Below are 26,165 nucleotides of genomic sequence, written 5' to 3' on the forward strand. Positions count from 1 at the left end.
TTTTGATGGAGGACGTGCAAAACATTACTCCCCAAGAGTGTCTCTCGTGGCTCCTCTCATGGCTTCAGCACGCTTGGGGCCAGAGCAGCAGCTAGTCATGTCCCCTGATATTTCAATGCAGTATCTCCCAGCGAGTTCCGGCCCCTCCTTTCTCCTTCCCAAAAACCCTTGCTCAAAACCTCAGTTTAAAAGGACACATTTTTTCCTGTGGTCCCCCCCCCACCCGTTACCCTGGTAACTTCCCCCTCCATGCCGGCATTGTCTTCTCCCTGGCTGATGGCTCCCATTATCAAACAAACCTTTGGTAGATTTGCAAAACTAAAAACGCACGCCAATTAATAAATTTTAGAATGGGGCAAGATTAGATGTGGACACACAAAGCATTTTAAAAATCAAGACTCCTTGTGCTCCGCTCCATTCTGCTCCCCCTTTCTTTCCACCCAGGGTGGCCCTGCCCTCTGCCTGCCCCTCAGAGCTGATGCAACATGGGGGGTTAGGCCTCAGCAGCCACAGCCTCTCGTCCTCCTCGCCTGCTCTCCAGCAGCTGCTACAAGCTGCCCAAGGGAGGAGGCTGGCAGCAACGGCCATGGAGAGGCAATGGGATGCTCCCTCACAGCTGCCACCGCTGCTGTCACTTGGGACAAGCACCAGCTCATCCTTCTCCCTGAGTTTGGCACTGATAAGGGAAACAGGGACGTTCTGGGATCAAATCAGAAGCCAGGATGGCTTTCACAATTCCAGGACTGTCCCTGGACACTTGGAGAGCATGCAGTTCTCTCCCACGATGGTCCTTGTGGGGAATGAGATTTGGGTACAATGACCACCGAGGAGGCCATATTTCTCAACACAAAAACTTGAGTAGGTAACAGGTGGGCAAAGTCTGGTAAAGGGGAGTTCTTGTTCCGCCTAATGCAGATGTCAGTTAATTAGAGGAGAAGGTTATATCATTAGCGGCCAAATCGATACAAAAAAGATTAAGAGCTTTGGACAGCAAGCTCCTGTGCTTTCCAGTACAGCACCTGGGGCTGTATTTAGCTAAAACTCAATATACATTAGCAACACAATCAATGTAGAGTTGCACTGGGATGTCTTCTTGAAATACTTTAATTGGACTCTTTCTAGAATTATCAATGCTAAACAAGACGTCAGCTTTAAGCAGAATCGCTCTCCTTATATGATGGACAGCCCAGGGCCTAGGAAGCCACATTCTCTTTAATTATAGCTTTCCTTCTTTTCTGATGCATATTAATAGTGATCCCCCCCCCCGAAAAAAAAATTAACTGGCCTTGAAAGATTTGACAAGTGTTATTGGCAAGAAAGTGGAGGCACTCAGAACTATTCCTGATGGCCAATTCTGCCACCTTCCTTGCCAAATTAATGGGTCAGCCCCCTCTTCCCAGACCTAAAATTCTTCTGAACAGATAAATCACCAGCAATCGGACCAAATGACCGCCAACCTTTTATCGTGGATTTATGTTCTGAAAAGAACACAAATCAAACTGTGTTGAACCTGCTTGAAATCATCAAGTCAATAAGCAGAAAATGCCCAATCGATAACATCCATGATTGGCCGATATCTGACATTGCAATATTACATGAAACTGCACAAATGGCGCTAATAACACAGTGCCTTCTCTAAAATGTTTTCCGTCATGTTTATTCAATACAGAAGTGCATAGCATAAGCTTATCTAATTCTGTCATCTGCATTGTGCTTTTTAACTTGTTCATAAATGAGCTAGGAGTAAGCAGTGCGGTAGCCAAATTTGCTGATGATGCTAAGTTGTTCAGGGTCATTTTTGTTATGCTATAGCCTCTGGTCAGAAACTAGACTTGCCACTTAAATTTATTTATTTTTACTGTGCCTATATCACTAGCCTGATCCAGAGACATATTAGCCGGTTAAGCTTCTCCGACTACATCCGTATATTGGGCTGTTGCTAAAGGCAGAGGAGGATTTTAACGTTGTTGTTGCTCTAAACAACTCTCCCTAAAGTTAAGGTTTGGAGACCATTCCTATTTTATACAATTACTTGGTCCAGTAAAGGATATTCAATATATTCTATAGAGCCATCATTCTATAGGACAGCCTCACTAGTTTACTATTTAAAAAGAACTGAAGGAGAGAAAAGATGAAAATAACGGTGATGAAATCACTCTATTATAATGTTGTGAGAGTACAGAACAATGCGGACTTCTAAGGGCCATGACTTTGTGGTTTCCAGACATTTCAGCTTTTGGCTAAACAATTAAGTAAATGAGATCCTTTGACAGAACACCACCCCTCTTCCTGGCCATTATCATTTGGCAGTTTCCAGTAGGCCCTGTGGTAAAGGTGTGTCTTCTTCAGAGCAATTTTCAAGAAGGCAGGAGCTTTTTACAGACTTGCTCTGGAAAGATGTTCTTTGCTCACCTAAAAATGAGAGAAAGAGAGAGAGAGTTTAGAATGAGAAGAAAGTTAAGCAGACTGCATGCAGACCCCACCAAGGATCAGGGTGAGGCTAGCATCTCAAGGTAGCAAATGTTGGGACATTTTTTTTTTACTGTTGTTCAGAGTTTGCTGTCCCTGCTGAGAGGCTTCCTGGAGTGGTAATTCCGACCTTTGCATTTGATTTCTGAGTTGAGGTGAAGAGGTGATGTGGGGCCACAGACGTTCAGAAAGGGAAATTACCTTAGCAACATGGAATACAATGCCGGGAAGAAAACAACATAGCTACATGGGCATAGGGAATGTCACTAGCGAGACTATTCTACTTCACTGAACAATTCCACTTAGACGGTGATGTGTGTGTGTGCAGTTAAATTCTCTTGAATTAACCAATATATCACCAGTATAGGTCTGGAATCCCCATGAACCTTCAACCCATGGGGCTGTCTTAGCATTCAAACGGTTGCAAGCTGCAGCTAGTTTGGACAATGAAGCCCTGCTCTTCTCAACATTATATTATGGGAAATTGCTTACAAAAATGTGTATATCTGGAGAAATTCATACTAAAATGCTGGTGAATATTCATGAGGACCTGATGCAGAAATGTGGTGAACTGATCTTAAAAATAGGAAACTGAGAGAAACCAGTACTGACAGATTCGCCCATTCTTTTTCAAAGTTTCACTGAACTCAGCTTCATTAGGTTGGTGGTGTCCAGCATAACAAGGATGCTATGCAGCAGGGTGCTTGTACAGTGTTATTCAAGAAAAATATAATTGCGCAGCTAGCACATTACAGCATAGTCCGGAAATAAGCTGGCATTTACTTAGCACACAGAAGGGCTTTATTACAGTGTATGCTGGAAGATATTGCTCGATTAACCCTGTCTCCTTTGCTCTAACCTCTAAAATTACACTCTCAGAAATTGCAACGCAAAAACCAGCAGCTCCAAATGCCCTCGTGACAGGCCTGGATGACCCAGCACAGGTTGCCTGTTACTGAGTAACACTCTGGTCTGGTTTGCACATTTCTTTAAAGCGTAGCTAAATTAAACTATGCTCTGTGCAGTGTACCAATGTTCACTGCTGAAGCTGTGAGCGCTTCCTCCCTCATTCCCACCAGTGGCGTAGGAAGAGAGGGCGGAGGGGGCGGGTCCCCCCGGGCGCCACTCTGGGAGGGGTGACAAGATGGTCCCTGCCTCCCCCCAGCTGTAGAGCAGCCAAGGGGGCCTGCAGTCCATATGGGCGCCGCTTGTGCGGCGTCCGTATGGGATGGTGCTCACGTGGCAGCCTGTACGGTGGCCATGCACGAGCGACAGCCCATATGGATTGCGTATGTCCGGTATCCCGTACGGTCACTGCACATGTGCAGTCAGTACGGGATGTCGCACATGCGCAGTCTGTACAGAGTGCGCTGCCCCGGGTGCCAGAGAGGGTTCCTCCGTCACTGATCCCCACCACTCCTGCTGCTGCTGCTGCTGCTGCTGCTGCACTGCTGGAAAACAAGCCATAACCTGGTTTAGCATTACCTCTGAGCCAAGGTTCATGGTTTGTTTTGCCCCACCCCAACAAACCACAAATGATAAACACAGTTTGTTTGTTCTTTCCTGCCTCTATACCCCACATTTCAGTCTGGCAGACTCATCAGGGCCTTACAGTGAAAATAAGGTACCATAAAATAAATTTTAAAGCAATGTTTTTTTAAAAAAAATATACACTAATTTCTTTATTTGTTTGCTTGTTTCTAAAGCACAGGTGTCTTTGCAGCAACTTACCAATTCCCCTGCTTAAACCAACCAGTCTAGCACAGTTTAACAGACAAAGAAGAGAAGCAGTGGCATTTCTCCGGCTGTTTTCATCGCATGTCATACATGCTATATGTATACCCTGAACTTGACAAAGTGTTCCCCCCTGTACAGTAACTCATCTGACTCCAATGTATGCTCCCTGAAATGGAAGAGTTACACATTACCTTTCCAGTTTAATTAAATGTTCCCGGGATAAATCTCGTGTTTATACATGCTTGCAATGTGCTTCTACTACTCCTGACTGCTCCATTTATAAACTGACTGGATGCAGTCCAATCATCTCCAGTTAATGTACCTGTCACTCACTGAAAGCTAAGACTCCTGGGAGGTTTGCTGTCCGAGTCCTTTTATTTGCTACAGTTATTAACTGTTATGTCTCTGAAACTGAGTTATTTATATTCATTAGATATCTGTACACACACACACACACACACCTTTTGAGCCATTATCTTTTACCAGAATGGAGGACTGCAGAAGTCCAACACTGCAAGCGTCTACTTTGAAAATATTGAGAGTGCTAGTTACATAGAAATGGCAGTGTGTGGGATGTGGAAATCTCAAGGGTTGGTTCCAAGGCCGGCTGGAAACAAGAAACTGATCGACACGGAGCTATGATTCAAGGTCAACTGTATTTTTAATACCATTTCTTTAAAATATTTATATCCTGCCTCTTGAATCAAAACCGATTCACAAGGCAGATTTCAACATAAAACGTGTGTGTGTGTGTGTGTGTGTGTGTGTGTACTGTATATAAAACAGCAGTAAGGATAATAGCTCAATCAGTAGAGCACAAGACTCTTAATCTCTGGGTCATGGGTTTGAGCCCCATGTTGGGCAAAAGATTCCTGCATTGCAAGGAGTTGAACTGGATGACCCTTATGGTCCCTTCCAACTCTACAGTTTTACGCTTCTATGATCAGCAGCATCAACATGCTAATAACTGAGGAAAACAGCATCAGCTTCTGCTTAAAGCTGTGGGAAACAGCGTAGGTGGGGCATCTCTTTCTAGTTCATAGAGGTGTAGGGCAGGAGATGGAATACTTAGCACCACTACAAACTTATAAAACTTTACTTCCCCTATAAAACCTCTGTTAAGTACTGAGTTGAATAGGATCCAAAATGCAGCAGGCTGATTGGTCCTAGAACAATGCAGCAGTATGATTGGTCTGCAGGAGCCACCCAATCCAGCTCCAAATGAAAGTGAATCCACAACCTGATTGGCCTACAGGAGAATTCCGGAATTAGCCAATCACGTGCAGCCCATTGTGTAAATAATGTATATAAAGCAGATACTTTGGGGAAACTTTCATTCCTCCTCACCACTATGAGCTGAATAAAGAGCATGAAATCCACTCTTGACTCTGAGTCTTTTTCAACCTCACTTCTAAGTGCCATGCTTTCTCCTAGGGTCCTGTGCATTCTAAGGGCTCCTCCTGTCTAGGCTTCCAGCTTCACACAAAAGACGTTACATTGCAGAGGGTTAGGATCTCCTGTGATCCTATGACTTGGATTCTTGGTTCAGGAAATTCTGAAAGTTTTATTAAGGAAATTAGCACACTGCATCGTCTCAGAATACAGGCTGCAAGGCTCAAAAGGTACACCAGTGGAAACTTGGCTAGGCAAAGCAAATGTGTCACCTCCACACCTGACACACGTACCCTGGCTCTACTTTTAAAGGGGTAGGACTGGTCTTTTGTGCGGTTCTTGTTCAAGGTAAGAAGACAGTGCTTCCAAGGAAGCACTTCTACAAGGAGACCGGATCTGTTCGTGCCTGTGCTGATGGTGGCATGTCATGTGGACTTGCATTCCAGTCCTTACAGTTAGGGCAATTGCAGGAAGGCCTTCAATTGCCTGTGAAAGCACCCATCTTCGCTGGTCACCTGAGCTCCAAAGCATAAGGAGCTCATGCCACAAAATGGGTGCCACAATGGAAATGGCCCTCCTCTGAACTCTGGCCAACCTAACTTCAACAGGCTTCAGGACATTCAGGAGGGTGGAGGGAACCATCTCAGTTCCACTTGCCGGCTAAGGGCTTTGCATATTCTTGTTGCACAAGTGCTGATGTCATTCCTGGTCAGCAGCAGTGAATCAGGGGATCAGTGGCAGACACTGCTGAGGTGCTGAGGCCTCAGCAGATGTCTAACAAAGCTGATTCCTTGCAAACATAAATGAGACAGAAACATATCCACAGTCCACTCAGCAGCAACTTTCTAGTGAGGCGGATGCCTGACCACAATTCTGCCGCATGTTCCCGTAACTAGGCTGGGTATGAAGCAATAATAAGGAAGCCCATCGAAGCAGGGTGTGTGTGGTTTAGCAGAGAGCACACAGACACAGCAGCAACCACCAATTAGAACAACTATTTCTGCAGAGTTTTACAGGGTTTACTTGAGAAAAATGATGCAGAAAGGCCGGATTCTTGACTTGGAGAAAGCCCAGCTCCTTGTATCTGTTCCAAGAACTGGGGCCACTAAAAAATAGCAAAGGGCCTGGGTCAGATTTGTTTTAGGGAAAGTGAATTTTGGAATACAACAGTGATATAGATTGCCCTCTAGGGACTGGGAGAGTAGATCAAGGAGCAATGGGAGGAAGAGAATCATTTAAAAAGTGGATTGCAGTGTATGAGGTTGCATGGCTCTACCTGCCCCTCCCTGTTTCTCCTACCCTGTTTTTGAAAATATTGCAGTAGTTCTACATTCTGGTCCTCAGACAGTTATCAGCAATTCTCTTATTTGCAACTGATGTAACTTCCCGCCTCTTCTGCATTGAAGCATCGTTGGCTCTAAGGGACTGTAATAATCACATTTTAACTACAATCATGAAAAAGAGTGCTTGTTATTCTTTAGAAAATTGCACTTCTCACTGTAATTAGGCATCAACAAAGCTTTTTAACTCCCATTGTCTGACCATACTAAAAGCAGTGTTGAAAATGAAGCCGTTCTTACGTTTCTTTTAATAATGAAAGCTAACAGCACACTTAGGGTTCTTGGTTCTCTGTCCAAGTGCAAAGGAGGATGGCAGATTCTTAACTATGCTATCTAAAAGTTGATATATACATGTACTGCATTCATTTAACTGTAACTGCAGTGATGGCTGCTAGGGTCAAAGATCAGAAATTCATCCAAAACATCAGTTCTACATTTGAAATCCCGGTTATGTCTGGGAAAATCCGGACGTATGGCAGCCCTAATGGCTGCAGATATATATAGTCATGATCGTACCCCAACTTTCAGCCCAGTCTGTGGCGGAGAGAAGTCCAGAATCAGAGGCAGAGGCTGAAGCAGGAGAGTGGAAGGAGGGAGGCCAAAAGGCTGGTGAAGAGTCATAGGTGTTTCCCCCTCATGTTGCAACAAGCTCCTCTCCCCATAGTCTCCCAGAATCAAGAGAGGCATGAAGAGAGCAAAGAAGTTAGCTTCAAGCAGGCAAAGTCTCAGATTGCCTGGGGAAAACCCTGAAAAGGAGGAGACTTAGGCAGATGTGGGGAGACAGGAACCTTTAGTCTCCACTACTGCTTCATGAAGAAGAGTTGCTGTGCTCATCAGGCCTGATGCTCCTGTGCAGATCCTGTTTTTGCTAATAAAGAGTTAACTCCAACTTGCTTGGTGTGGTTTCTAGCATCTGCTGCTGATTATAACAAGATGGTCAGCTTGTAATGGGAATGGTGAATTAGGACATTGTGGGGAAGGTGCATGAAAGAAGAGGCAAACATGGAAGGGGCTGAGCACCTCTGCATCCATCCAACCAACCAACCAACCAACCAACCAACCAACCAACCAACTGTTCTCTGTAAGTGTCCCTCTCCACATTCCCATTACCTCATGATACACAGTGTGAGACTGGAGCACACATTTACCAATATAAGAGTCTGCATTTATGCCCCAAGGCATCAGATCTGCAGTACAGGAAGCCTTGATAAACATGGCCTTAGATACTCTTCAACCGCTGAAATTGACTTAAGTTATCAGACTGGGGGGGAAATGCACTGGACATCAAGAAACCAGCCCAAAGTTATTCTGGGTGAGATCTTAATTTCATAACCCCCAGTTGATTTTCTGGCCACCTTAAAAGTCCCCTTTCCCCAGAATGAATGGATTTGGAAAGTTTCTGGAAACCAGATTCTGGAGTGAAACACAGCTGATGGGCTTGATTCTATCTGGCAAACCCAATGACTCTCATAAAATGTATGATGCTGATGCTGTAAGCCTGCAACACTTATGACTTAATTTTCTTCAGATTGTCTAATAGTGCATCTTACGAAGCAGCATCCAGGAAATAAGTTTTACATTTGCAGCTAATCTACTGACAGCATATAAACCTTATTGGCTGATTTACTGCTCCATGATGAGAATGTACATGGTACCATCTTATCTTTTATCTGAGTCAATGTGGCCAATAAAAATAGGAATTCCAATACGCCCAATTAGTTTAGCTTGAAAGCATCTCATCTCATCTCATCATTAGGGTTGTTATCCATCCAGAGTTTTCTGGGAACCTCATGATGTCTGGTCACTTGGCCAAGGCTGAAAGGGCCAAGCCATTCTCCACCTCCTTGGGACAGTGACAAGTGAGCCCTAATGTTAAACAGCAGGCAGTTTTGAATTTGCGTATATATTTAAATTAAACATAGAGGGCTTACTTTTTCTGACAGAATGGCGACCACACAAATATATCACCATGAACGGTATGGCTGAAAAGCTAAGATGAGGGGTTGCCTCTCTATCTTTTCATATAGCTTATTAATAAAATGGAGCCAATGCTCACATTTCACTGTTTCGTAGATTAGAGGAATATAACCTTGGGCCCAACCAAGAATGAATTGGACTTAAGAAAAAACAGAAATAAGATTCATGGTGCAATTCTGTATGTGTCTACCCAGAATCATTTTCAATGGCACTTCCTGTCAGTGAGTATGGAATTGCAGACATAACTTCCATTCCCTCAAATTTGAGAGTATTGTCCAAGTTCTGAAGAGCACTGTGAGTATCATACAAAGGACAAGAAGAATACAATTGGGGAACTAAAACAGAGTTGTCTGGATAAACCACCATTATTACACCATTTCAGAAGAGATAGCCCCTTCTTTATCCGAGAGAAGGGATGCCTCTTCAAAGAAGATGCCTGCCATACATATATTTTTAACTGTAAGTGCTTGCATTAAAAGTAAACTTCCTTTTGAAAAAAATATTCTGCCCAGGTAATTGGGCGCAAGTTTTCTGACCGCTCAAGAACAATTAAATGAACTGATTAATTGACAAAACCTGTAGCTCTAGTAATAATCACTCTTTGTTTAAAATGTAGGCAACTGCTGTGAAAAGGTTTTAATGACAATTCCTAAGTGCTCAGTCCAAAGATGTAGGCAGGAAAGATGTCCACATTTTAGCAAGGGCGATAACAAGCTCAGGACTGAAGCAGTTGCCCGATTATCTGATCTGATGGCAGCATGAAGCTCTATAAAACAAGGGGAGAGAAGCCTCTCTGAAAAATGCAACAAGACAGAGGAGACTTGTCGGGGTACAGTGTCACTTTGCATTGGCTAATGAGTGTAGTGAACATTGGGAGGCAAGGTGTGCTGCTAATGTGGAACACCATTCACAGGAAATCTGCTATGGCAGACGCCATCAAAGTAGGCCATGCTTAGATAATGCAGCTGACGGGTGGCAGAGCAAACCTGTGGGCTCCACTTCCCTGCAGGGTAAGCACATGTCCTTTCAGTTTAGTGAAGTGGACCTTTCTCACCACCCTCCCTCTTTCCTCCATCCAGGAATGCTGCTACTAACAGTCTGACCCATGAAGTGCTCTTCTGGCACAAGGAGACCTATCTAAATGAAAGGAACCTTGGCCAGGACAACAGAGGAGAAAGGCTATGTAATACATTCCAATGCTTGGCCCATTTACTCGATGGGAAGCCCCGCTGATTTCCAAGGAGCTCGTTTCCAAATAAGCTTGCTCAGATCTTCGAAAGATCGCTGTTTTTTAAATTCATGACATTCATGAACTTTGAGCCCCTGTTGACCAGCTTATGTGCTCTGAGCAGGTCACATGACTTCCAGCCCACTGCACTGCCCCCAGACAAATGTGGAGCTGAGCCTAGATAATATTTTATTATAGCTGTGCAACAGCTTTTGACAAGGATGGGAGCTGTTCTGGGCATGGTGAGAGGAAAAGGGAGGAAGAAAAAGAAATGGAGAATGGGACTGGTTAGTGTAGGGCCGAGGAAGCAGCAGCCAATGGAGAAGGACCAAGAACTATCTGTAGCCCTTCCTCAAGGGCAGACCCAGCTTTTGTCCTCAGCAAGTCAAGCAGATTCATGGAGGATAAGGCTACTAACCCCGATGGATATTCTTTGCCTCCCTGGTCAGAGGCAGTACACTTCAGCTGCTGCATTTAGGTTTCATTTGTAGGCTTCTCATAGGTATTGGGGTGGCACTGTGAGAATAGGATGCCAAATCAGACGGGCCGCTGGCCTGATCCATCTGTTTGTATGTAAGTGTATGTGTGCCAGTAAAACCGCATGAGACTGAAGGGCTGCGCCTCAGGACACTTTATAATGCGCAAGGGATTGTGGGCAGCAGACCTTTCAGGTCCCACAGCAGCACTTGGGTTAGTAGAAGTTCTTGGCCGTTGGACTCTTTGTTCAACAAAACAGACCTTTCCAAGTCTGCAAATCTTCCACCACATGCTGCACATGCGTTTACAAATGGTTCTTAATGATCACAAGGGCTAGGAGCTAGTGTTCTTATGCTACCTGATTTTTGTCTAGATATCTGATACCACACACTCTTCTCATCCCCCGATGCTTCTATAGATGGGCTGGAAGTCAAATGCCTTTCGTAACAATGGCAAGTGCAAATGGAAAAGGGAGTGGTTTCTCTTTGTGCCGGTGTTTGATTTCTTTCCTCGTGGTGCTTTTTATTTACTTTTCCACTCATTCTTTTCTGATCATTCTTTTATTAGTTGCTGGACCAGGGGTTAAATGCTGTACAACAAGTCCACTCCCAGAAAGGAGTTCAATGACTGGTCAGAATTGCATAAGCTTGCCATGTATTCAAAAGCTCCCTGGTAATGATGAGTCAGGGCAAAAGGATGATTGAGGTGAAATGCCTCTGTGTGGTTTTTAGAAAAATGCAATTTGCATCAGTGCAGTTGGGGACTAATAATGGATGGGATCCGATAATGAATGAAACCATTGTGTGGACCTGAGAGATCCTCTCTCTTCTGAAGCTAGTATTTGCTTTGGAGGTGTGGGGTGGGGGTGGGGGGAAGAGGCACCAAAACAAACTCAGACATCAGAAGAGGACTTTTCCTTAGGACTGCAGCAGGGGAAGGAAAGGGTTAACTACCACTCCGTGCCTGCCCTGATCCAATTACTTTAACAATCAACCCCCCCAGCTGATGCAATTTGCATTTAACCTCACTCACTGTACTTTGACCCATATTTAACACTTAAAAGAAAGAAGAATGTGCTAAGCATTTCATTGTTTGACAATCATTTCCTTTAGAACCACACAGTTAACATAAGGAAATACCAGTATGTTATATACATATATCAACAAAACCCTACATTATTATTTTTGGGGGGTGGGGAATCTAAAATTACAATGCTGCTCCCTAAAAGCCACCATCAAGCCTGCAACTGTAGTTTTGTTCATGCAGTGTGCAATCACATCCATGGTCTTTGGCATTTGAGGTGTACAATAAGTCCCAAAGCCACTAGCTGGCACTGAGCACTGAAACCAGAGGCTGGCCTGCTTGTATAGGGCAGCAAAGTTCAGCTGTTGCTTCACCACACCATCTGTTAACTCCACTTTTGGGGTTTGTTTTGGGTAAAGCACCAAGCAGATGGATATCGACATAGCTGCCACCCTCTGGCCTTAATTAGCATTCTGGTGCCTTTATTTAGGTGCATAACAAAAGGGAGGTACTGTCAGACCTTGGGTTACGAACGCTGCGGGTTTCGCGTTTTCGGGTTGCGGACCGCGCCGAACCTGGAAGTACAGGAATGGGTTACTTCTGGGTTTTGGCGCTTGCACATGCGCAGAAGCACAAAATGACGTCACACGCATGTGCAGAAGCGCCGAATCGCATCACGCCTGTGTGCAGACGTGGCACTTCAGGCTGTGAATGCTGCGTGTTGCAAACGTGCCTCCTGCACGGATCACGTTCACAACCCGAGGTATGACTGTACAGTGGTACCTTGGCTTACAGATGCTTCGGGCTACAAACTCTGCTTACCAGGAAGTGGTTGCTCCAGGTTAAGAACTTTGCCCCAGGATAAGAAAGGAAATTGTGCGCCAGCGGCGCAGCAGGCCCCATTAGTGAAAGCACGCCTCAGGTTAAGAACCGTTTCAGCTGAAAAATGGACCTCTGGAATGAATTAAGTTCTTAACCCGAGGTACCAGTGTATTTTGGAGACACTTCACATCTAATCAATACAATTCAACTCTGTTCCAAAGTAATGTTTACCAAACTTTTCCTCCTATAACGGCTCCTTTGGGGATGAGACAGGATTTGAGCACATGTGGAATCTCAGAGCTCTGATTCAATTTGTTTTTAGATTTGGAGTTTGCTGCATGCACTGGTGATGGCAACAAAGACTGCTTTTTGGCTGGCTTTGAATATTGTGCATTTTGCTAATGGATTCCTGGGGCATTTATAAAAGAAGGAGCTGAAGACGAGGTGTCTGTCTTTACACTGCATGAATCAGAGTGCCCTAGAGACAACTGCAGCTATTCCATCCCAATTTATTAACTGTATCACTCATCTCACCTGAGAGTTATATGAACCCAAGCGGGGAAAGATTAATAGCATTCTTGACACGTTGAACCCAACTATGAAGTCATCATGTTGTAATGGTGAAGTCAGAGACAGATCACTAGATGCCTGGAATTAAGTGCTGAAAAGGTATGAGAGAAATGCAGAAAAATGAGGTGTGGGGTGGGGTTTTTTAAGGAAGAAAGAGAGAGGCACTCATGCAGCAAGCAGATCAGGGCAGAGGTGTAGAATAATCAGACCTCAGTGAAATTGCATTTCTATTGCATATTAAACAAGCATTTCAAACTGGTATTGCACCCTAAGAGTATTTAGCCAGGTTAATGTAGCTTTTGGGTTATAGCTGAGCCACTAAGCAGCATATATTCCCATTATAATCAATAGCATGATTGCCATGTAAGTGGTTTAGCAACAGTGTCTTCTGCAACCATTGTCTAGAGCACTCCCGTGGTTTAACCGACTGACTGCTTTAAAAGAATACTTAACAAATTTGATCAGGAGGTGGTTTCTATTAGGGCATGTAGAGACCAGCCTGTGCATTTCTGGGCCCAACTTAAAGTGCTGCAATTGAACTTTAAAGCCCTAAATGTTTTGGGACAAGGATTCATGATGACTGCCTGTGCCCACAGCCTGAGACCTGCCTCAGAAGCCCTACTTTCCTGCCCGTGTGTGAGAGCAGATTCAGATGAATTTCAAATCCCAAATCAAAATGGGATACTTTGTGAAGGCATTTTGAACTTGTCAGAGGTGAAGCAGGATCTTTACAATATGGTACAAGTTGAAGCAAGGAGCCCTGAAGTGCTTTGTGGGACTTCAGCAATCCAGACATCAAAAAATACAGCAGACAAGTGTCTGCTGAAAGCAAAAGTAACGTCTCTAAAGATACCATAATATCTGGGTGTGGTGATGGAGGAAGGGAGAGCAAACAGTGAAAAGGCACAGGAGGAATGCTCCATAATGACTGACAGGTCAAGCTTGTAATCAAAGGGAATTTTTATATTCAGAAAGTGAATCCCTTAGTTCTTTCTACTCCAAAATCCATTTTAAAGGTGCCCAGCACAAAGTCCCTAGACCTATATGTCTGCAATTTGGTAGGTTCCCCGTGCCCAACAGGAGTGTATCTATAATATATGCAATTTTCAGCCACTAAATATAATGAGTGATGATTCCCACCCTAAACCTAAACCTGCCCTCAGAATACATATGTCATCCATTTTTGCCCCCAAATTTAAAACAGTTATTATAGTTGGTTCCTTTGAGGGGGGGATGAAGTCACATTTTAAAGACCCTGGACCTCTTTGCCTGTAATTAGGCTTTAGCCACCGTGATGAGCATGCAATGCATGTATACAAATGCCATCTACTTCTGCCAAAAGAGAAAAAGTTGTGTTTTTTTTAAAATTTCCCATGAGGTGAAATGAAGAAGACTTGAACTCCTGATACAAATCCAGCAGCCACTGAAATTGTTCCATCCAGAATGGACTGTTTTACAAAACACTGAATTGTGATCTAAGCCAGATTTTATGGTTGGTGCACACCCCTATGGCAGGTACAGGGACAGGGCCTTCAAATATTTTAAATTATAAAGAAATATTTTTCTGGAATTGCAGCCTTTTTCTGATCTTCTGCGTTCTTAGCTACTTCACAACATAATGGAGACACTACATAGTTCCCCACATTTTCTTATTTTTTGTATACCACATCAGAATTACCAATGTGTGGCAGTGTGTGCAGGGGTATACTGACACATTCTGTGGCATAGTTTGAAGACAAGTGATGCCGCAATCTTGCAGAAACGCTGCGTCTTATCAGTGCCTAGAGAAAAGACTGGCTGAGAAAATACATATATTTCCAAGGAGCAAAGACAGGATATAAATGAATAAATTTAGCATAATATTAGGTTACCCCAGAATCATGAGTAGAACATACATTAATTCAGGAAAAGCATGATGATTAGTTCTGAAACAAGGGACAAACTATAAACCAGATAAATTTCCCTGGGCTCAGAAAACAATCTCATTTCAGTGAGAATTCTCAAGACCCTGTCATGCAGGGATCCCAACAGGATATTCTGGGCCCAGTGCACTCTGTGTGGATTGAGACGCCCAACTCACTCATAAGGCAAGTGACTTCATAGACGGCAAGAAGTGGGAAAATCTCCATGGCTTGCAGATTGATATAAATATACAATGTTTCCAGACAACCTGTGTATTAAGGTTGAATGTTCATCCTGATTTGTTTGCAATGAAATAAGACAACATTGGCTATTTAATGAACATTCATTCTGATTGGTTTGTGGGGAGGCTAGACGATGTTGCATCAAAGCAAGTGTTATCCCACATTTTCCGTCACTTTCTCAGAAGTTTGATCCTTTGCTGGTATGTGACTGAATTCCACTCAAAAATAGAGATGATCTGGAAGCTCCTTTGTTCGCATAAGGAGATACAGTGGTACCTCAGGTTAAGAACTTAATTTGTTCTGGAGGTTTGTTCTTAACCTGAAACTGTTCTTAACCTGAGGAACCACTTTAGCTAATGGGGCCTCCCACTGCTGCCGCGCGATTTCTGTTCTCAAAGATCTTAACCTGAGGTACTATTTCTGGGTTAGCATAGTCTGTAACCTGAAGCGTCTGTAACCTGAGGTACCACTGTATTGGGGACTCAGCTAGATCGGTAAAGAAAAAGCATTGTATATGCGATATAACACTGTGCCACTAGATGATGCTGCAGAGTCCCATTTCTTCCCTACCTGAAACGTTTCTTTGATGTGTCTAGATCCAGCCTAGGATACAGAAATTGGCACGGGATCCCAGTAGCACCTATGCAGTCCCTTCACAGTTGGAGGCAGTAAAGCTTTTGAATAGCAGTTGCTGGAAACCACAGGAGACGAGAGTGCTCATGTGCTTGCAGGTTCCCCATGGGCATCTGGTTGGCCACTGTGGGAACAGGATGCTGGCCTAGATGGGCCATTGGCCTAATCCAGCGGGCTCTTCTGTTTTTATCACTAGTTTACATTTAGCACATGCTGAGAGTAACCGGTTCCTACTGCATTTCCACTTAGTACCTTCCATGCAGAAAGATAATTTCATAACGCCTTAGCTCTCAGGCGTTCCTAGTTCACCATACAACCTAGCCACCAGCCCTCAATCTCAACAGAGGTCACAGTCTGAAAAAGCCATGGAGACGAGGTTTCATTATCAGTCAAAGAAATAATCCTTGTTTTTTGAAATGCAGCCGTGAGATATGGCTTCTGCTGCACAGAGCTCTAGGTTTGCAGATGGAAGAATTGTCTCGAGGGCTAACAGCCTAGCACCTTTTGCCAGCAAAAGATGACAGGAATAAATAAACTCTTGCAATGAATGGTTTGCTACTGCCATTTCTGTAATGAGGAAGGGTCTGTTTTCAATCAGTGCTGCTCCCTGCTTTCCCTTAAGTGTATTCTGTCATTGATTGTCCCCTAAGGGCTGGAGCACAGATAGCACTGCATCAAATAATTGGAAAGTCAAACTCTGTGTTCTATTACTCATGTTAACAGGCTCTCCAGATAGTAGATGCTTCAGATTGAGAGCTAATCATCACCACCACCAAGGACCATGCGGATGTGTGTGTACCTCAGTCACATGAGACATCTTCCTGGCAACAGCCAATGAAACGGCCTGCCTGGTTTTTGCAACACAAAGCAGCTGATTTATAAGATGTCTAGCTAGGGGTAAAGAGGGGAAATGAGCAGAGAGGTGGAAGAGAGAGACAATTGGAGACTGGAGTTGGAACTGTGGTACATAATTGCCTGCTATAGCAACCAGCACCAGGCCGTGTGTGAAGGACCTGCAGTTGCTGCAGCTTTAGCCCCCTCTACAGGGCTCAACTTACCTCAGAAGCTGAGGCACATCATGGCGCTTCTTGTTTGCACTTACTTCTCAAGCTTATTTAACAGATGTTCTCCACTCTTGCCTTTGTATTCTTTTCCAGGGGAGTAGACAGCTGCATTAGTCTCCTGCAGCAAAAGCAACATAAAGTCTTGTGTCACATTTAACTATTTATTATCATTTTATTTACTTTTGACATTTATATCCCGCTTTTCTGCAAGGAGTTCAACGTGATGTACATTTTATTCTCATCACAACAACCCTGTGAGGTAGAGTTAGGCTGAAAGAGGCAGTGAATGGCTCAAGTTCACCCAGTGAGCTTCATGGCTGAACGGAGATTTGAACCTGGGTCTTCTAAACCCTAAGTCCAATACACTACCCTCTGTACCATACTGGCTCTCATCTAAGTTGTAGCTGATGAAATGACCTTTAGTTCACAGAAGCCTATGTCATAATAAGTTTCTATACATTTAATAAATAAAACAATAATAACATTCTTTTTGATACTATTACTCTTCATTTTTTCTATTCTTTGTAACTTACCTTTTCATTGAAAAAGCATAATTGAGTTTGTTGTTTTCCATTTTGTTTGAGCCCCCTCCCAATAATAATGAATACAGAATATTCATATAATTTACAAACTTTTGCAAAGCAGTAATCATGTTACATAGAGAACTAAAAGTTAAAGGCAGTGGTAATTGGCTTGAAATATTACCGTATATCCCAAAGACATGCCAAGTAAGGAAAAAGGGTAAAGGACTCCTGGATGGTTAACTCCAGTCCAAAGCAACTGCAGGGTTTAGGGAAGTTTTTAATGTTTGATATTTCATCACGTTGTTGTTGTTGTTGTTGTTGTTGTTGTTGTTGTTGTTGTTGTTCTTCTTCTTCTTCTTCTTCTTCTTCTTCTTCTTCTTCTTCCTCTTCCTCTTCCTCTTCCTCTTCTTCTTCTTCTTCTTCTTCTTCTTGTTATGTGAGGCGCTCATCTTGCTTCAGGCCGAGGGAACCAGCATTTGTCCACAGACAGCTTTCCGGGTCATATGGCCAGCATGTCTAAACCACTACTGGTGTATGAAGGACCATAATGAGTGCCAGAGCACATGGAAACGCTGTTTACTTTCCCGCCACAGCGGTACCTATTTATCTACTTGCACTGGTATGCTTTTCAAACTGCTAGGTTGGCAGGAGCTGGGACAAAGCAACGGGAGCTTACTCTGTCACGGGGATTCGAACCGCCGACCTTCTGATTGGCAAGCCCAAGAGGCTCAGTGCTTTAGACCACAGCGCCACGCACTCCCCAAGCAACATCACTAGGAAAAACGTAAATAAATCCATGTCAGTTTATTTTTCTCAAATAAGGGTCTGCCACTTACAATCATTATGAAACTACATGGAAAGAGGGGGAAATACATTTTCAAAGTCAGTCCCTGGCCACAGGCTGCTTACCTGTGCCCTGGAAGTGGCGGTATTTCTTCATGTACAGAGTGCATACAGAGTCCTCTTGCACATTCCAGAGTGTCCATATAAGGGCCCATCCCTCACATACCACATAGCTTCTAAAATTATGGGCATTTTGATAGGGAATGATAAGTAGCAACAATAATTGGTACAGAGTGCCTACATTCAGTTAGGGGAAAAAGGAAATTGAACTAAATTGAAGGGGAGAAGATCAGACAGCATATACTAATGTGCTACAGTACTATGAAGTGAAAAACATTACCAATATAAAACATTACCAAAGGGTGGGAGGAAATGTTCTAGTGGTTAGTTTTGGACCCTGTCCCTGTTCATCTACATACTGATAGAATGGTGTTATGCTAATTTTATTTCTCTCCTAATTCTGACACCTCAGGCATCTTTGGTAAATTAGAACGGGGTGGGGGAGCATAGCTACCCCAGCTTTACTACAGGAGCTTAATACCATTCTGCAGCGTGCTTAGCATAGTAATTAATCTGGACCTGGACCCAATTAAGGATATATCTGCCTGCAGGGAATGTTCCAAGTGTCTAACACACCAGCACTTTGCTCCAAAGTAGTTTTAAAACACTTAAAAAAAAAACCATCTTCAATAATTCCTCCTGGCTCTACTTGTTATACATTTATGTATTTTCAGGGATCTGTTGGGGCAGTTGACTTTTATTTTTATTTATTGAATTTATATCCCATCCTTCCTCCCAAAGGAACCTAGTTCCATAGGTCAATTGTGCATTGTAAAGAATATGTATTTTTCATATTTAATGTATGTGCTGCCTTTCTATGTCTTATGGAAATACATCCCATATTATCCCAGGGGATAAAATTGTGAATAGTAGATCCCAAGACATCTTTCACATCTCATTTATCATGCTGGAGATTTCGTGCTCATTACAGACATATTCTGTAAGTTAAAATCATTTTTATCTTGTATTTTGAATATTCTCCATCTTCATTCTATCATTGCGGTAGCTAGGAGTGAACTCAGGAGTTCATGTGAACAGCTGTTAAAGGATCACATCCTTCTGTTTCCCTGCATAAATAAAACCCAAGCTCAAAACAGTTTTCAAATTTTTCTAATTAAAGGTAAATCCGCTGATTCTGGTATCAATTCCAACCACAATTTAAAGAGAGCTAAAAATGTATGAGGGAAGCCCGCTCTCAATAACTATCATGTTCCAAGTTTGAATTCTGAATCTATTTTTAACAAACCCTTTTCTACAACCATGAAAATGAAGAAAGTCTCAGGAACTCTGCGTTAAAAGTTCTCATCAATCTCTAAGCATCTGCAAGACCTCAATGCCTTGTAAGCTCTTTCTCTCTCATTACTGAAGAAGGGAACCCACAGCGCCCATTAGATGACATTTCCACACACACTGGCTGTGGGTTTTAATCCTGGGAATCTATTCCCCCATTTTCTGTGGTCCTGTGTGGCACCTCTCTCTCTCTGCTGAGCAGCTGATTAAAAATGACTCGCTCTTACTGTGCTTGAGGATAAATTGTGGACCATCATTCAGACCTCACTAGTATACTGTGAGACACCACAGTTGTTACAGCCGCTATCTACAGCAACACCTGATCATTTAGGGCATGTCTACACAGGACCTGTTAGAGATGGGTCCAGGAGGGCCATTTGGCCTGGGGCCTCCATCTCAAAGAGGGCCTCAGATTTAGTCATCTGTTAATAATATAAAATAAAAAAGGTTAAGTTTTGCAGCTTGATCAGACCAAAATGTGACATACTCTCACATCTTAGAACTATAAACTTAGGCAGGTAAGAGATGTGAGTCTGGAGTCCTGCTCCTTCAGTTGCTAGTAGTAGTTTATCAGAAGAGCTAATGCACCCAAGGTAGAATGGAATCACTTAGGATACAACTTAAACAGGATCTGCCACACCCCTATGGTCTTATCTACAAGTCTTTATGCTGAGAAGACAGCAGTGTGAGCTGTGCTGAGTGACCTATATATACATTGTTGTGGGTCTGTTCTATACTGGTTGGGACGTGGGTGGCACTGTGGTCTGAACCACTGAGCCTCTTGGGCTTGCCAACTGGGAGGTTGGCAGTTCAAATCTGTGCAATAGGGTGAGCAGGTACTGCTGCGGCGGGAAGGTAAATGGCGTTTCCATGCGCTCTGGCACTCGTCACGATGTCCTGTTGCGCCAGAAGCGGTTTAGTTATGCTGGCCACATGACCTGGAAAGCTGTCTGTGGACAACGCCGTCTCCCTCAGACTGAAAAGCGAGATGAGCACCACACCCCATAGTCATATTTGGCTGGACTTAACCGTCTAGGGGTCCTTTACCTTAAACATTAGTTGAGTAGTGCCCTATTTTAGAATAGTAATCATCATCATCCTCAATCACCACCCGTCACTGCACAATGGTTAAGTTAAAAAGAGCAAACCCTGCCCACAGGTTCTTGATCTGAGAAAGATAAAACTATTAGGAAAGGGAGCGGGAAGGCAAGGATAGGAGAAGAGGTGGAGATCTCAGGTTTGGGGAGAAAATACACATTTCCAGATACTGTTCAAACACTTGCAAGGAGAGAGGAGTGGCAATGTGAGTAGGTGGGGAAAGATCAAGAGAGAGAATGGATGGAAGTGTTAAATAGGATTAATCTGACCAACAAAAGAGTATCAAGAAAATAGAGAAGAGCAGGCAAATAGAGACAGGCTGAAGTACAGACAGATAAGAAGCCAAGAAAATAAGAGACTCCAAAGCAGACAGCAATTTACCAATTGGCAAAACAGATTAAAGACGCAATCCTATACAGTGGGAATAAGTCCTAGAAAGACCTACAGTACAGCTTAAGAAGTGCTGTTTGGTACATCTCATTTCCAGTTCCTTACCCACCCGCTCCTGGCTGGGTTCAGCATTTCCAATTAATTGGTTGAGAAAGATACTGCCCAGAGAAACCCTAAAAAGAGAGCCAATGCTGGTTTCAGACTGGCAAGCCTGTCCAAAGGTTAAACGTAATCTAGTTATCTTTAGACAGAAATGGAATTTAAAAACACAAGAGGTTTGTGTAAAAACCCATTAAAATGAATACAACTAACACACAAAATTCAGATACAGTACAAATGTGCATTACTAGCTGTTATAGATGGACAATGATTTTTCCGTTCCTCTTAGGAGTTCAAAATTTGTTCATAAGTATGCAACATTGGTCCACTTCTGCACAATGCTCTCTGCCCCATCAAAGATTATTCTGGCTGAATTTCTCTTAGCATAAACTGTGGGCTTGGGGTCCATAACCTTACAAATAAACGCTCATAGCCCAATAATTGTTGCATCTTAGCAATTTATTCATGTAATGGACACATTACCCTTCATCTTTTTATTGATTCTCGGTCATTCTCTCACTAGCAGGTTGTTTCAGGGGAGAGCAGAGATTATTAGTCTAAAATCGTGCCGTTGTGCAATGATGTGATGAACTAACTCCTGCTTTCCCAACGTCTCCCCACTTAATGTCAGCTAAGTTAATCTGCAGCTCTCTCAGATGTTATCGGCTTCATGCGCGGCGTATTTAATTAGCCTCCTGCTTTAAAAGCCAGCCCTGGGTGTCACTTAAAAGGTGCATCTATTACATAGTAGAGTGACAGAATGAATTATGAGCTCTCATTATGAAGCCAGTCTGGAGAAATTGGATTACTGAACTCTTAGCAATCAGTACCCTTTCGCCCTTTTCACTCCAGCTTTCAAGGAAAAGCCCAAAGCGCCATCTTCTGCTCACTAACTGGAACCAAAAATAATGTGAGCACTCAGCTCTGTCCGAGGGGAATTGCTAAGAGAGAGGCCTTATAAATTTAGATCTAGCTGCCTGTCCATCAGTTAAATCACTTACCCAGTCTGCTTGTGTGCACATGGCACATGCCAACCAGAAGTGCCCAAACCTTCAACAAGCTGCCTAATAGCCAGTCAGAACAATGGGATGATAAAGCTGGCGTTTTTCTTGTTGTTTAGTTGTTTAGTCGTGTCCGTCTCTTTGTGACCCCATGGACCATACTATACCAGACACTCCTGTCTTCCACTGCCTCCCGCAGCTGACACCGATAAGTATGGTACCTGCAAGGGATGGGTGATATATCATACCTTCCATCATTTCTCTGATGAAAATAGGGATGTCCCATTACATAATGAAATTTTTACTATTTATACACCACACATTTTACTGGGTTGCCTCAGCCACTCTGGGCAGCTTCCACCATATATAAAAACATAATAAAACACTAAACATTAAAAAAAACCTTCCCGGCAGACAGCTCCAACATTTATCCAATGAAAACAGGGACATCCTAAGGAAAAGTGGGACATTCCAGGATCAAATAAGAAACAGGGGTGGCTACTCTAAATCAGGGATGTCCCTGGAAAATAGGGACACTTGGAGGGTCTGATATATTGATATATCGTCCCAAACTGGTTTGAAGTCCATACTGTGATATCAGTTTCATAATTTTTTGACCTGGCAATATATCACAAATCATGGTGTGTGGGGGTGTGTATTAAGCAAAACTCACAATGTGGGAAAAACCGTGAAGCCAGCCTCTACAAAGCTCCATCCTGATTTCAGATATTGTGATATATTGGTATAATGTGATGTTTAGTTGGTGATATATCATGATCTTGAAAACCAGATATTGCCCAGCCCTACTACCTGCAGAGATCAGAATGGATGCAAATTGAATTGTCCTTGACAAAGTGACCTTTCTCCCTTCCCCAATTTAATACATTTCAAAACCTCCTTGGGCAGGGCAGTGGAGAGAGAAGGCCACCTAGCACATCCTTTCTCAAGGCCACCTGGTACCTCCTTTCTGGGTCTGCTTCTGTAAGCAGGATCCTCACTTGCCTATGCTGCTGCTCTCCGTGGAAAGCCTTTAAAGGTATGATGTGTACTTCAGGTATACCTCAACCAACTGAAATCAGCATGCTTTGGTCAGCCTAATTTTGCATATGAACATGTTGCAAATCACACAAAGCAATATCCATTTCAGAAAACACCTCAGACAGGGTTCTAAATAACTGTACATTTCTGTAACTACGTAGTTATCTATATATAGCTCCTAGTAGCCATAGACCATTTATGTACCCATAGAGATCCAGGTTAATGTAGATTTGACAATTGCTGATTTAAAAGATATCAGAACATTTCCCCAGCATGATAATCAAAGTGCGAGTCTGATTGCATTGCGCTAATCAGTGCTCTTATTTTATGGTGCTGACTTCTGACCCTAATGCACACCTCTGTGAGATCATTATGGCGTAAACTTAGAACCCTTATGACAGAGACTAGAGTGTGAGAAGGGATGGGGTGTGTGTGGAAAACTGTAATAGTAATTCTCCCATCTCTGTGGAGACATTCAGAGTGGCGAGAGGTTGCAAAAGAAACCCGTGCTCTGTTTTTTTGGAGAGAGTATTATATGCAGGAAGCTTTTTAAAGAGTAGCAGGAAGAAAGAGCTTTGCAAAGAAACAAAACAAGTTCTTTCCAGTAATATGGGTTTTCTGGAAACTTCTGAATTACTCCATACAATTTAAGGGAATTTTCAGTTTGGCCTAGAAAATTTCCTGATGCATTAGACTCTAGGGCCTACAGAGTGATCTAATTAAGCATGCCCATTTTTACTTATATTTAGTAAATAAGGCTATAAACTTTGGAATGACCAAGCTTGCATAATATTTATTTGCAACTGGCATCTATCCATTGTTACTAATTCAGGCTGCATACAATGTCCAATTTTTGAAAAAGGCCCTTTTTCCACTCTGGGCACTGCCAGACACCCTGTTTATTGAGCATTCATCCTGATATGATTGATGAGCAATTAGACAATGTCAGCAGTTTAATGAGCATTTGCTCAGATTTGTTTGTGGAGAGGCTAGATGTGACATCAAAGCAAGTGTTTTCTCACACGTTCCACGGCATTTTGCCCTCAATTTCCTTCTTGCACAACAAACCTGCAATAGGGAAAGATAATACTTTTTCGGAAGACCTGCAAATCAACTTTAATTGCACATCCTGAATTTACTAGTATGTGAATCCCTCCTGAAAAGAGCTTCGGCACAGAAGCACCTTATGTCTTGTTTATTTCTTTTGTGAGGTCAGAAATGGAATACACTTTTGCACCACTAGGGGTCTCCTGCAGCACTCTTGGAGTAGCCTCCAGCAGACACTGGTGGACCACAACTCCCAGCATACCCTACTGCAGGACTTACTGCCCAACTGGATGAGAAGTGTAGTCCAGCCAGAGACTATGGACTCTTAACTCACACAGAAGTAAACAGCAACTGCAAGTGATAGACTACACATAGTGCAGGGAAATCCCAGCAGCGCAGGTAAAGGTAAAAGTACCCCTGATCGTTAGGTCCAGTTGTGGACGACTGGGTTGTGGTGCTCATCTCACTATATAGGCCAAGGGAGCCAGTGTTTGTCCACAGACAGCTTCCGGGTAATGTGGTCAGCATGACTAAGCCACTTCTGGCGAACCATAGCAACGCACGTAAACGCCATTTACCTTCCTGCTGGAGCGGTACCTATTTATCTGCTTGCACTTTGATGTGCTTTCGAACTGCTAGGTTGGCAAGAGCAGGGACCGAACAACGGGAGCTCATCCTGTCGCAGGGATTCAAACCGCGGACCTCAAGCCCTAGGCTCTGTGGTTTAACCCACAGTGCCACTAGTACTAAAGCCAATGGGGTTTACTCCCAGGAAAGTATCATAGGATTACAACTTCAAAGCACCAAGTGTTTCATAGAATACCAGATTTATACAACGATTATGTGCAATATAATCAATAATGCTAAAGAACAGCTTATGGGTGTGCATCTGCTGGACAGGAAAACACCGTGTTGATCATCCATCAATCACTTGTCAGTAAGAAAAAACCAGCAGAGTTTTGGTATTTTTTTTAGGTTTCTAGGATTGCAAAGGAAGAAGAGTTTGGATTTGATATCCCGCTTTATCACTACCCAAAGGAGTCTCAAAGCGGCTAACATTCTCCTTTCCCTTCCTCCCCCACAACAAACACTCTGTGAGGTGAGTGGATTGCAAAGGAATAGGAGACAGAACTTTAGGCCCATTCCGATTGCACATTCATATTGTACAAATACCTATTTTCCTTATATCTAGGAAATGCAAGAAAATAAATACCGAGGTATTGCACCATTTTTTACCTAGACGTAGGTAGGATAAACATACTCTAATCTGCTCCCTAAATCGCGGCAGTGGCGTAGCGTGGGTTGTCAGCACCCGGGGCAAGGCAAGTAATTTGTGCCCCCTAACACGTGGATTTGCACCCCCTAACCCTAACCCCCAGATGTTGCGCCCGGTGCGGCCGGCCCCCCCTGCACCCCCCACGCTACGCCACTGAATCGCGGAGCAGGTGCCTAGTTCAAGCTCCTGCATGCCATGCAGGGGTCTGCGAACTTTTTTAGCAGGGGGCCGGAGCACTGTCCCTCAGACCTTGTGGGGGGCTGGAGTATATTTGGGGGGGTGAACGAATTCCTATGCCCCACAAATAATCCAGAGATGCATTTTAAATAAAATGACACATTCTACTCATGTAAAAACACGCAGATTCCCGGACCGTCCGCAGGCCGGATTGAGAAGGCGATTAGGCCGATCCGGCCCCCAGGCCTTAGGTTGCCTACCCCTGCTAGAGCAACAACACTCATCCTGTCGGAGAGAGATGCAGAGGAAGAACCATCGGCGGGCTCGGAATTTATCTCACTCGCGCCTCCTCCAGGCTGTCACTTCTCGGCCAATCAGGGTCCAGGAGTTCCAGGCCTCCAGTTTTCATTAGTCGAAGGCCGCGTGAAGGAGCCGAGCGGCGTCCT

The 26,165-nt window shown here is 43.5% G+C and overlaps 1 long non-coding RNA gene across 4 annotated transcripts; it reads right to left on the minus strand.

Moving 5' to 3' along the window:
* On the minus strand, positions 1-26,085 carry LOC310757947. 4 transcript variants are annotated; one of them, XR_014545591.1, is made up of 5 exons: positions 22,182-22,832; positions 18,077-18,173; positions 16,871-16,994; positions 13,000-13,126; positions 1-2,412 (listed from the first exon to the last, which is right to left on the minus strand). It is a non-coding gene; the product is annotated as an uncharacterized lncRNA (long non-coding RNA). The 4 variants fall into 4 exon arrangements; XR_014545589.1 differs by lacking the exons at positions 18,077-18,173; positions 22,182-22,832 and adding an exon at positions 25,980-26,085; XR_014545590.1 differs by lacking the exon at positions 18,077-18,173.
* Positions 26,086-26,165: the final 80 nt, after the last annotated feature.

This window comes from Podarcis filfolensis (genome assembly GCF_964270895.1).
Source record: "Podarcis filfolensis genome assembly, chromosome: 2".
Taxonomy (NCBI): Eukaryota; Metazoa; Chordata; class Lepidosauria; order Squamata; family Lacertidae; genus Podarcis; species Podarcis filfolensis.